This window comes from Podarcis liolepis, assembly GCF_965112155.1.
Source record: "Podarcis liolepis genome assembly, chromosome: 3".
Classification (NCBI taxonomy): domain Eukaryota; kingdom Metazoa; phylum Chordata; class Lepidosauria; order Squamata; family Lacertidae; genus Podarcis; species Podarcis liolepis.
In genome coordinates, this window is record NC_139557.1 from 96,199,310 (window position 1) to 96,211,916 (window position 12,607).

Below are 12,607 nucleotides of genomic sequence, written 5' to 3' on the forward strand. Positions count from 1 at the left end.
TATTCTTTGGTCCTTTAGGGTCCGAGAGGGCAGGTTCCCCTGGAGGTTCGGGCGCTGGAAGTCCTAATCCTTTATGGAGGTCTTCTCCGTATGCTTCAAGAAACTTGTCTCTGTCTTCCACTGTTTTGATTTTAGTCTTTCTCTCTCTGTAGGTAAAAGATAATCCTTGAGGAAACTCCCACCTGAAGAAAATTGCGTTACTTCTTAACAATCTTGCAAGTTCCTTGTAGTCAGATCTAAGGTCCAGCAGCTGTTTAGGAATATCCTTGTAGATCTCAATTCTGATACCCAAAATGTCCAGTGACTTTTCGTAGTGCAGGCCCAAAATCTTATCCCTTTCCTCCTTGGATCTCAATATTATCAAACAATCTCTGGGCTTCTCTCTCCTCCTGAGTCTTCCAAGCCTGAAAGCAGATACTATTTTAAAGTCTTTTTCCTCTAACTTCCAGAATTTGGAAAATTCCTTGGTCAAAAATTCAATTAAATTATCTTCTTCCACTTCTGGTACTGACCGTATCCTCAAGTTAGCCTCCTTATTCCGCAGCTCTGTCATCGAAAAGTAAATCTGGTGTTCTCCAACTTGCTTGCTGAGTGGTCTTACTTCTTTCTCCAGTTCTCCCACTCTTTGGCTAGTGTCTTCGGCCAATTTCCGATTTTCACCTACAGCCTCCTTTAGTTCTCCAATAGTTTGGGCATTCTGTGCAACTTGTCCAGTCAATTTATTCAGACTTTCAGTGTTCTGTTCAATTTTAGCCGTTTGCAAGTCGGCCTTTTTATCCAAAGCCTCCAATTTTTCAAAAATTTTCTCTAAGACAGAGCCACTTATTCCTGAAGCCATATCCTCCAAGTGCAGTTCCTCTGTCTCTCCCTCCCCTGGCTGCGTCAGGGAAGGCACCTCTATCTCAGGAGGCAGAGTAGAAGGCAAAGCAGGCACAGATGATCTACGCTGTGAGGCTGCAGATAAAGTTAAAGTTGTCTGTTTAGCTCTTCCTCTTTTCCTTGTGCCACTCATTCCAAAGTTATCTGTAATCCAAGGTCAGACCAAGTCACCTTTCTAAACATTAGCTGGGGGATTAATCAGGAATGACAAAAATGTACTTTCGTCACAGGAAACAGAGTAATCCTTTAAAATTCAATAGAAGAAGCTGAATGGGTCCAAGGCCTTTGATTGCCCCCAAGCAGCCGCATTACATATGTCATGAGGTGGGTGGACCCAGGGTCCCTTGCAGTCAGCTGCAGCAGCAGATGTGATAGTTCTGTAGCACCAAAATTCTTATAGCACATGCAGGTTCATGGCTTCCAAGTGGATAAAGTTGTTCAGCATCAGTGGCAGCCTCAGGATGGTGCTATCCAGTCAACAGCCATGCACCTACATGTTCATCCACTGGGCTCCTGCTTCAATTTTGTAAAGCCCCACAACGACAGTGTTGGATCTCATCCACCATTCAGTAGCACTTAGCAGTGACCTTTGGAATTTGAAAGCAAACCACTGCACAAACCACCACTGCCTGGGTTATCGCCAAGCATGCAGGCCATAACTCCGGAATGATAGCTTCTGTCCTAGTGCAGGGGCTTTCCTGTCCATAGACCAAGAGAGACTCTAGTATGAACTGCGGTAGCAAGAAACTTCCCCTTAGCCCAAGATTTGATGTCTTTATGTTTTCTTGAAAAAGTATTACTACTTTGTGCAAAGCGCTTTACATTTGTCACAGCAATCTTTGAGATGGGGAACAGATTAAAGTTCTGCTTTGCCTTTTAACGGCAAAATATTAGATATCACTTCAGATCTGTATCCCAAACTCTTCAGCCTTACGACATTTCCTCCGTTTTAAGTTTGTCTTTTGGGAAGGGCTGCAACCTGCAAGTGGTTTTCCCCTTCCGTATCTGTTGCTATGTAGATGGAGCTGGGAACTTGCATGCCCTGTGCAAGAGCTTCACCCTCTAAAACAAAGATGGGGAACCTGCAGCCCTCCAAATGCTGTTGGATTAACTTTCCAATCAGCACCAGCAAACGTGGCCAGTGGTCAGCGGATTATGTAAATTGTAGTCCAACAACTTCTGGAGAACTACAAGTTCTCCATTCCTGCTCTAAAATGTTTTCAGCAACTGCTGAGGCCTCACCCAATGACAAAGAATGATTTGATCGTTGCCACTACCTGTTTGTGAGTTTTAAAGTCCACACACACTATTCCAGACAGTTTCTAACATTTCTTTGGGGTTTTTTGTTACCAGTAGATTCCAGGATAACCAACAAGTTTCCTAAACGTTCACTGAATTTATGTGAGCTGAGCAGGCCATTAGTTCCCTGGTACTGAATGCACTTCTAGTTGACTGCAGCGACCACTAAACACTGATAGATTTTAATTCATTTTGAGATTTAGACAGTGCAGTATGTATCTTTTGAAAATTGAATGAGGAAGACTAGTATGAGGGCCTCTCTGTCATTCCTCATTTCAGGTCCATAGCAACTGTATTTTTTATGCCACACTAAATATCACTTTCTTTGCTGTGTTTACATCCACACTGGCATTTGCTGTGTTAGCATTATTAGCATATGCATCTGAGTTTTCTCAGCCATTCTTCAGTAGGTCACTATCCCTTCTCTAAAAAATACATCGAAAATCACATGTATCTGAAGAGATATGCATGATCTTAAAGATCTAATACCAAATACATTTCCCTTCCAATTTATTTGCAAAAAAAGGTGAATGTAAAATTTTAAACATCTCACATTGCATAGGCTTCCCAATAATTTGGGAAAATAAGGAAGTGTAATATCTCCTTTCCAAAAAATAAAATAAAATAAGTTTTAAAATTTTGTATGAATAAATACATTTCTTTTAACACTTTTGTTGTTTTAAAAAGCTATTTTTTATCTGAGGTGTGAGAAGATGTGCTAACCTTGTCATCGTGAGTGCAGCAGAGCAGAAATGATAACTGTATATACATTTTTATTTTATTTTTTTACAAAAATCGAGTGCGATTGTGTGTGAGAGGAGAGAGAAGGGTAAGGGGGAGGGATGGAGAGAGGAAGAGAGACAACTTATTTAAATCCTGAATACAGTCAGACCTCATATGCATTGTTAAAAAAAAGCCCTAAAGAATTGCATATGGATTAGGGGGATGAATATTCTATTATTTCAGGCTGTTCTGCTGATCTTCTTATTGTGACTTTGCGCTTCAGAAATCTGCCAGGAATTTGGCTTTGCCGTACTAGGCAGTAATTTTAAATGTGTATCAAGCACTTGATAGTGTATGATTTGCGTGCTGTTGCATTCCCATTTCCTAAATTTTCCACCAATTTATTACTTTTTTCATACTGTTTTAATATTTCAGGATGATGAATATATACAGCATCATTAAAGGTAAATAAAAAATGCATGAAATTAAAAAATGGAATATTAGATGTTTCTTTTCTGTAATCCCTAGGTCCAATAGAAATGAAATGTCTCTGTTCTGTCAAGTAATCCCTAAACATGATTATGGACGTTGTAGTTTCCACATAGCCCACGTAATATTTGTATCATATAAGCCTATTTATGTAAGGTTTGAGTAAAAATTGTTATTAGAAGACCCATAAACCTATTTTACAATTCAGAAAGATATGCTTGCCTCTTAATCTCTCAACTTTTATTATTTTCCTGGAGCTGACAGCAATGTGTCTTTAATTAATTTTTCAGAACGTTGTTACATCATCTTTTGGGTACTTTCAGGATGATTTAGTTATCTAGTTTGAAATGTCTTTTTTAAGATGCAGGATTTAAGCCAAGCAGCTCACCCAGTTGTGTTGTTTCTCCTTAAATCTAAGCTGGTGGGACACACAGCTTTTTATGGGTATTTCCCTATCCCTTGCCCCCCCCCCCTTTAAAGCCATTTTAAAACTCAAATGTGGTATGGGAGAAACACAAATTTTCTACCACTCCCAATTTTAGGATAAAATATCAAGGGAATCGACAAAGGCTCTTGTAGCACCTTTAAAGAAGAACATATTTATTATGTGACATAAGTTTTTGTGGCATATAATCTGCTTTATCATATGCTTCTAGTTCAAAAAAGCTTGTGCCATAAATAATTTGTTACTCTCTGAGATTCTACAAGACCTTTGTTGTTGTTGTTGTTTTGCTGCAACAAACTAACACGGTTCCCAATCTGGGGATGGGATCTAGATTTTGATATTGCAAGCCTGTATTACCCTTTTGATATTGATTAATTGGAAAACAGGACAGAGACATTTGAAACATGCTTTTGATATGGGGAGGTGGTTGAGTGAACCTATTTATTTATTCCAACAATTTACATACCGCTTAACACCATAGTCTCTAAGGTTACAATAAAATGACTAAAGACACACTAAAGATAAAATCAATTAAAATTAACCGTAAAATCAGGGGGGAAATACTGAAAATGCTTGCTTAAGTAAAAAAGATATTCACTAAATGCTGGATGTTCAACTGGGCCAGTCTTATTTCAGCTGGGAGGGATTCCCACAGAACTGGACTCAAAATTCTGGAAGCACCGCTTCTGGTGGATATGAGCTTCTGAGCCATGGAGGAGCGCTGTCATTGATTCCTGTTATAGATGGGAAAGCTATATATGAAAAACACTGTCAGTAACTCTCTCAATGGTTTCTGGGCAAATCAAAGGTTGCTTCCACACTTGCTGATTTCGCTTGAATTGCTATCCTTGGTGCACTCCATTTTTAAAGACCCAGATATTGTGATTATCAGCTCATTGCATTTCACTGTTTTCTGTGTTGCCCTCCCTCCCCCCCGTCCACCTTGTTGGTGTTGATTTTTCTTCTTGTAATTATATGTGGTTGTAGCACCAGCCTTTCTAGTGTGGATAGTCAAAGTGCTGTTAAGACTTTTAAGGGTTCCTTTGCCTTTAAATAATTACCGGTAAGCACTCCTGTTAGAAGATTCAGCCTCCTTTATTGGTGTGGGTGGTGAATAACTAATGAATAGCCTATATGGTGCTTTTTGGATAGCCAATTAATTGCCCCAATGTCAGTTTCTATTCCCATGGGTGTTGATATGGGTGTGTATGTGTGGTGTGGCTTTAATTAGCAACTTGATTTCTTCTTATTTTTTATTTTTTGCTAATTTGCTACTAAAAAATGAAAAGATAAATGAGAGCAATTAATGATTAAAGCCTTCCCACCCCCACCTCACACCTGTGGGAATGAAAACTGACTCTGGGACAATTAAGAGAACTAATTCATTACCAGTTGCTGTGGTATGTGTGTTCATCATTAAGCAATGAAACATGCACCTAAAAGGAGGAGAATTTCTAGGAACCTTTCCTTTGGTCCTCCAGACGTTGCTGGATTCCAGATCCCATGACATCCAGCCAGCATGGCCAGTGATCAAGGATGATGGGAGTTGTCATCCAATAACATCTGAAGGGCCAAAGCTTACTCACTCCTGATGTAAGCATTTATAGTATGTCAGCTATGGGGAAGGGCATTGCTGGATAATACTGTATAGTTAGTGTAGTTTGTTGCTTTCCTGAATGATTCAAACACTTAAGGGCTATAGTTAGGAAGTAGTGAACTGCTGTTATTAAGTTGATGTCCCATAACCATAAAAACAGATCCATTGAAAGGTGCTATCCCCATCTTAAATATCCGTGTACGCATATTTAGGCCATTTCTTTAACAGCAGATATATGGTGGAGTTAGAGAAAAGTGGACAGAGAAACGTTTTTCTCCCTCTCTCATTAAGCTATAGAATTTGCTTCTATGAGAGGCAGTGATGGTTTTAAAAGAGAATTGGACAAATTTATGGAGACTATCAGAGGTTATCAGAAGCAGTAGGAATTCTTATGATTACCAGTTTCTGGAGAGAAGAGCGCTGTTGCACGCAGGTCCTGCTTGTGTGCTTCTCATAGGCATCTGATTGGCCACTGTGAGAGAAGGATATTGGAGTAAATGGGCCAATGACCTGATCCAGCAGGCTCTTTTTATGTTGTTACGGAGTTCCGTTTGGGGAACTGCTGTCTGAATGTGAAAGTCATAAATTGGCGTCGGGTTGCCCCAAAGAGTGAGAGGGCTCGGTGCACGCTGTGCGCATGATGGCTCATCATCTGGAGGAGGCTGAGTGCTCTGAAGGAGCCGGCCATTGAAGTTGTGACACACAACGTGTTGTGTGTGTGATGTCACACACAGCCCTCTTCCAGGAAATATTGAGAGAGTTGAAAACACCTTGGCCCCCTAGAGTTGGTCACCTGGCTCTGGATGTGTAAAGGTAAAGGGACCCCTGACCATTAGGTCCAGTCGTGGACGACTCTGGGGTTGCGGCGCTCATCTCGCTTTATTGGCCGAGGGAGCCGGTGTACAGCTTCCGGGTCATGTGGCCAGCATGACTAAGCCGCTTCTGGCGAACCAGAGCAGCGCACAGAAACACCGTTTACCTTCCCGCCGGAGCGGTACCTATTTATCTACTTGCACTTTGACGTGCTTTCGAACTGCTAGGTTGGCAGGAGCAGGGACCAAGCAACGGGAGCTCACCCTGTCGCGGGGATTCGAACCTCCGACCTTCTGATCGGCAAGTCCTAGGCTCTGTGGTTTAACCCACAGCGCCACCCGCGTCCCTTCTGGATGTGTAGCATATACATATTTCTGGATCCATTTCACTGTTTTGTTTGATAATCAGTGGCATTCAGTTGAAATGTTGTTTACTTATTCACTAAAAGAATAGTCTGCTTTTTAGTTTGAGAGACCAAAACATTTATTCTAATGCTAACCCAAAAAGTATCTAAAGCTATGTGAAGAGCAATTTTCATTGAAGCAAGCAAACTGAAGTGTATCATGTGTACTTAATTTGTGCTAATTGATACTCTGATACAGATATGCTAGAGAAACGCTTTTTTAAACACCAAAAATGCTACTCTTGGAATGTAAAATAAGTTTTGCACATCGGATCACAGACTGGATAAGAATGAATAGTGGGTGTACGCCGCATAAAAATCAGTGGCATTTTAGGCTGTGTCATCAAAGACTTGGGAACTTATAGTACCACACTAAATTATTGGAAGTTAAAATCAATAAAACATTAGGACAAAGCTTCCTAATTAGAAGATTGATTCAGCATTTTTTCAAGCTGGTGACAAAAGTTGCTGAAACTTTAGTTCAGGGCAAGCATCATCGCATTCTTTTTTGTATGATGAAAACAATGGCTATGATAAGTCATTTTATCAGTGTAATCTGTAAAGTGCTTTACATTCTTTTTCTTCTTTCCCCCTCATAACAATACTGTGGAACAGACAAGTCATACCCGCATTGATGAATGAGTTTTGATGCTATGAGGCAGAGCATGGAATCCTAAGTGGATGTGGGTGGCCTGAGGCTGAAACCTTCTTGAAGTCTAGTGCTCTGTCCTTTGTGTCAGAAAGGGACGTGCAAATCTCTCGATATCAGTTTCTCATTTTTCCAGTCTTAAGTTCAGATCTTCACATTTCCACATCCATCTGGGATTTCTTTTATGAAAAATTATCAGCATTTTTGTGTGAATTTCTCCTAATATACACATTATTTTATGCAATTTTGCCCTATATACACATTTTTGCAAAGCAATTTTAACTAATATATGTATTTTTATGCACACTCTGAAACAAGAAAGTAATTTGTCCCTGTTTCATTTCCAGGAATTTCAAATTAATATTTATGGATATTATGTGAGTGAGAGCAGTGCCCCATATGCCCAATACATCAGCTATGTGGCTGGTCTGGCAAAAGAGTACGGTATTTTTCCCAGCTGTCAAGGATTTAAAGCGGATGTGTTCTCTTTTGGTGGAGATTTACTTGATATTCTTTAGGTGGTATGTAAGACTGCTATACCTGTAGAGCCCTTTTATGAAGCTTTGGCAGTTTGTTGTAGGGGGTTGAAGCATTGCTGACGCGGACCCATAAAACATGCTATAACTAAAGTTGCTCTGCTCTAAATAGCTTAAGAATACAAAGCCCACCAATGCCACAACAATTATACAGGGCCTCCTGTCCCTTCTTACTAATCAGGGCACTGAAAGCTATGGTAGCATGCCATAGGATATTTCTTGACATGAGAGGGATCTGGTAGGGAACATGAGTGAAGAAGAAAACAAATACCTATGCTGATTGACTGAAACAAATGTTAGGATATCAGATTGCACCACAGTAGTCATTCCTTAATTCACCCAATCAAATCTAACTATTTTGCTGAATTACACCAACTGAGCCAAATATTTGCTCTGTCACTAGCATCGAGACAAATAACAGTAATTCAGAAATAAATGAATTTTGTTGCACTGTTAAGGTCTGTGAAATGACTAAAGGAAGAAACAATGTTTCACAGGGAAAGCATGTGGGAAAGAGAAAATGGTGTGATAATATGTTTTCAATTCTCAAAAGGGTCCTATAATGAAAACAAGAGAGTATTTTTTTAATACCATTTGGAAAAGCCAAGTTCAGGAAGCTCTGAACACAGATCCATGAGCATCCAAGAAAGAGAGCAATTAGTTCCTCGTGGCTAAGGGGGCTTGTTGCCCGTGGTTCTCAACTGGAGCAAACCACTTTTAAAATGGAGAGGACTTTTGTAAGCAGTTTGTGATGTGGAGCATGAGCCCATAGTATAAGAGAAAAAACATTACTTTTTTACCATTCCTGTAGTAATTTCTCATGTACTAATTACTTGGCCATTTCATTGTGTTTTATTCTTACAACAACCCCATGCTTGTAATAGACCCTCATGAGCTGAAAGGGGGTTTGAACCGAATACCTTTCATAGACGTAGACTACTCTACTCTTGTCTAATATCTCTCCCCCACCCACAATCACAGCAATGATATAATAGGAGTTGGCACTGTATTTTGCAGAAATCCCACTCTCAGTCTCTCTGTAATGATTACTCAGTGGCTTGATGCTTGAGTTTATGAACATCAAGAGGCGTAACCACTCACAGCTGAGGCCAGGAGCCACTCTTCCAGGAACATAAGATCAATACTTGTTATCGAGTCTATGTTTATAGGGTGTGTTAAATGACCACAATTCTTGATGCTCATCCATGAATGGCATGTTTAAAACCTCACAATGCACTGGCAAGGGGGGGAGGGAAAATGCAGTGGTAAGAATATTTTAAATGTTCAGTTTTTAATGGCTTATTTTCAGTCATCAGTATAGTTATTGTTAGAATTCCTGCTCTGTGATTGCAGTCATGGGATTGTTGTCTATCACATGACGGTGTATGTTTTGACTCCACAGAGTGGGAAGTGACGGAGACAGGATGTTTGTGTTACTGTGTTCTGTCAAGTGGGACTACTGTCCTTTGTTCTTTCTCTTTGCTGTCCGATGCTAGAGAGAGAGGGAGCCATGTTGCAGTGCTCCATGTGTGTTTATATGTAAATAAAGTAGATTAGCCAAAATGCTGACTTGCTGAAGTCAGTTACGCAAACTGCGAACACTTTGTGGATCCATAAGTGTGCGGGTGTCTGTTGGCATCGGTCGCTGTGATGTTCGGGCTGAAGAAAGCTTTTGAAGCTCCCGAACGATAGACCAGGAGGGAGAGAACATGCCAGTCAGGCATGTGTCTCTGCCAGGGTCCTACTCGAGTGTAGGACGAGCTCCTGACAGTTATGCTATCTCAGGAAAATCAAGTATATTAATGGCAAAGTTGTTTTGTTTTCCTCTATAAAATTCTTCCACACAATCGCTGCTGTTGGAATTGTACATTGTTGGCAGGGTGAACCCAGGAAAGGGCACACACAGAAGCTGTCTAGATGGGTAGCTGAATTTTACTCCAAGACTGGTAGTAGCAGGCTAATCTTTGAGGTTTCAGGCCAGGGCTTGTTGTCAACTCTGCAGCTCTGTCCTTTCAACATCTCACCACTTCTCTGACCTCTACAAGCCACTGCCAAAGGCAGCTGCCTCACTCTGCCTAATGGGTAGGACCAGCCCTGATTGTAGGTATTGTAGATGGTTGAAATCTTGTGTCACTTGGGTGCAATCTACATTGAACTAAACATGACTTACTTCTGAGTAATGCATAGAATTGTGTTGCAATTGGCTCCTCCGATGCTATGCTGGCCACTCATTTTTTAAGCTGCATTTGCAATAACCCAAGGAACTAGCTTTTTACCCATGTCCTAATAATAGAAAAGAATCATAGTTGGTTTACGCCACAGTGAACTCCCAGACTTGCCCCTGTTCTCTGGTTCTAATTATAAAGATTTGGATATACCCCCTCCCTGACACACAGACACATTACAATTTAAGAACGAAATGGAGAGCGGAAAGAGAAAAGGTTATTTCAAAATAATGATATTTTTCTTCTTAAATGAGCTAATTCTTTAGAGTACTTAAGAACATAGCACACTTAAATTCCCACAGTAATTAAGATGGAAGAATTAGATATGAAGATTACGCAATAGCTGCTCCTCATGATACTTTCATTGCTTTCAGTTTTATGGTAAGTAATATCATTGTTGCAAAGTTTCCAAATTGCTTTTAACACAAATCCACAGAAATGAAATCTTCTCCTAGTTATGAAAATGAAGTAATGTCTTGAGACACTAGTATATTACTTCAGATTTATAGTGATAATGAGCCAAAATCTACTTTCCGTTACATTGCTGTAAATAGTGAGTGGCTTAATTGAAATTGAACTGTGATGAAAGTCTGGCAGACTTGGAGGTGCAAGGTCCGGATTTAAAGTGCCATAGGGCAAAAGGGACTGATGCACAATGCAGCAGTCTGCGTCCCCATGGAGGTGGCACATTGCAAGGAATCAAGGTAGTGAAGTGACCAAAACAGACTTAGATGGGTCAATACACAACTTTGTTAATCAGTAATTCCTTTTCAGAGGTTTTACTGATTTTACCTGTGTTTTATTTATACTTATTTCATTTACACTTATGCAACTTGATGAGTAAATCACTTGAACTACTCTTAAATTAGTTGAAAATATATTAAATATATTCAGTGGTACCTCGGGTTAAGTACTTAATTCGTTCTGGAGGTCCATTCTTAACCTGAAACTGTTCTTAACTTGAAGCACCACTTTAGCTAATGGGGCCTCCTGCTGCCGCCGCGCCGCCAGAGCACAATTTCTGTTCTCATCCTGAAGCAAAGTTCTTAACCTGAAGCACTATTTTAGGGTTAGCGGAGTCTGTAACCTGAAGCGTATGTAACCTGAAGTGTATGTAACCCGAGGTACCACTGTACATGGAAGTTATTTTTATTAACTCTACTGCTTCCTTACATTTTAAGGCCCTCCACTGCTGCAGGGAGTCTGGTCAAGGCCCTTGGCTGCTGTGGGGAAGTGTGGCACACCCTCCACCACCATGGGGAGGCACGCCGAAGCCCTCTGCCGCTGCAGATATGTATTGTGATATGTATCATGATATTTAGCTAGTGATATATCGCGAAGTTGAAAACCAGATATCGTCCAGCCCAACTCATTAGCACTTTCAGTTTTACATTTCCAAAATCTAAATGTTTCCCATCCATACTAGTGAGTGCTTGATGGGATGTATTTATCCCATTCCTAAATTAGTACTTGTCAACCTGAGATCAGTTGTAGGCACGTGCATGGGTACTTGTTTACCTGTGCACACAGACTTGTTTTTTTTAAATCTAATACAAGTTTTTCCTTAAACCATATTTGCACAAAAGAGCAATCAACAACGTGTGCATCATGCCTAGCCTGGAAATCAGGTTCATTGTGGACATGCCTACAGTTATTTGTTTACCTGTGCACATGCATCTTTAAAAACATTATTTTAAAAAAAGTTTTATGATATATCATATTTGCACAAAATAGCAGTAAAAATAATAATAAATGTTTATATTACTTCAAACCAGGCTGGGATTTGGAACTATAAGTCAACTGAAAAGTAACAGTAGATTGGGCTGTCTCTTCATTTCCTTAATCCAATCCTATGAGGGAATTTTCCTCAATTGTAGCCTTTTTTGCCACCTATTTATTTCTTTCACTGTAAAGGAGTTATGGTGGGTTCTGAACTCCCCTTAGCCAACTGTTTTGTCTGCCGTTCATGGTCTTGAAGTACAGACATATGGGAAGTAGTTCCATCATCACAAAGACTTACACTCCTTCCCCCAAACTTTCACCAATTCTTCCCCAGACGGCAGAACACTCCTATATCAGTTAAATCATCCTAAGAAATTAAATGGGCAATGGCTCATTTTCACTAGAGTTCTTTTTTGACATGAAGGAGGTGTTGCTCTTAATAAAAAAAAGAGAGCAAAAAATCCTATGTTCTCCTTCTAGGTGGCTATATTTTGGATTGCAGCTACACCTGGAGAGGCTTAAAATACTTTCCTGCTTAATAACAAACAAATAAGTAAGCAGCACATCTGTTTTGATGGTTCCCAAATAATATGATATTTAAATGAAATGCTGTTTTGCTGCAGCACGACTCTTTGAATTTTGAACATTTTTATTCCATATCTCACAATAATATGAGAAATGTTATTTACATCTTTGTCATTTTTTCTTTTACTGCCATTTTAGAAGACTTGTTTTTGAACATATTCAAATTCATTTTTGCCACCATCAAATTTAGAATAGAAGTCCTCCTTTCAGCTTATCTTTGTTAAACACCTGCAAAAATCAAT

General features: G+C 39.9%; 1 protein-coding gene and 1 long non-coding RNA gene across 23 annotated transcripts in view; one reads left to right on the plus strand and one right to left on the minus strand.

Annotated features, from left to right (window-relative positions):
* ESRRG (estrogen related receptor gamma) overlaps window positions 1-12,607 on the plus strand; it is a 476,442-nt gene that overhangs the window by 206,837 nt on the left and 256,998 nt on the right. For 3 of the 22 annotated variants that reach the window (XM_083494553.1, XM_083494542.1, XM_083494552.1), the window contains one exon: window positions 3,337-3,365. The exons of the other annotated variants lie outside the window; for them this stretch is intronic. The gene's annotated coding sequence lies outside the window, so the exon portion shown is untranslated. The remainder of the gene's footprint in view (window positions 1-3,336; window positions 3,366-12,607) is intronic. 22 annotated transcript variants of the gene reach the window in all.
* LOC310702914 overlaps window positions 1-12,607 on the minus strand; it is a 172,364-nt gene that overhangs the window by 3,123 nt on the left and 156,634 nt on the right. The gene's annotated exons all lie outside the window — the stretch shown is intronic.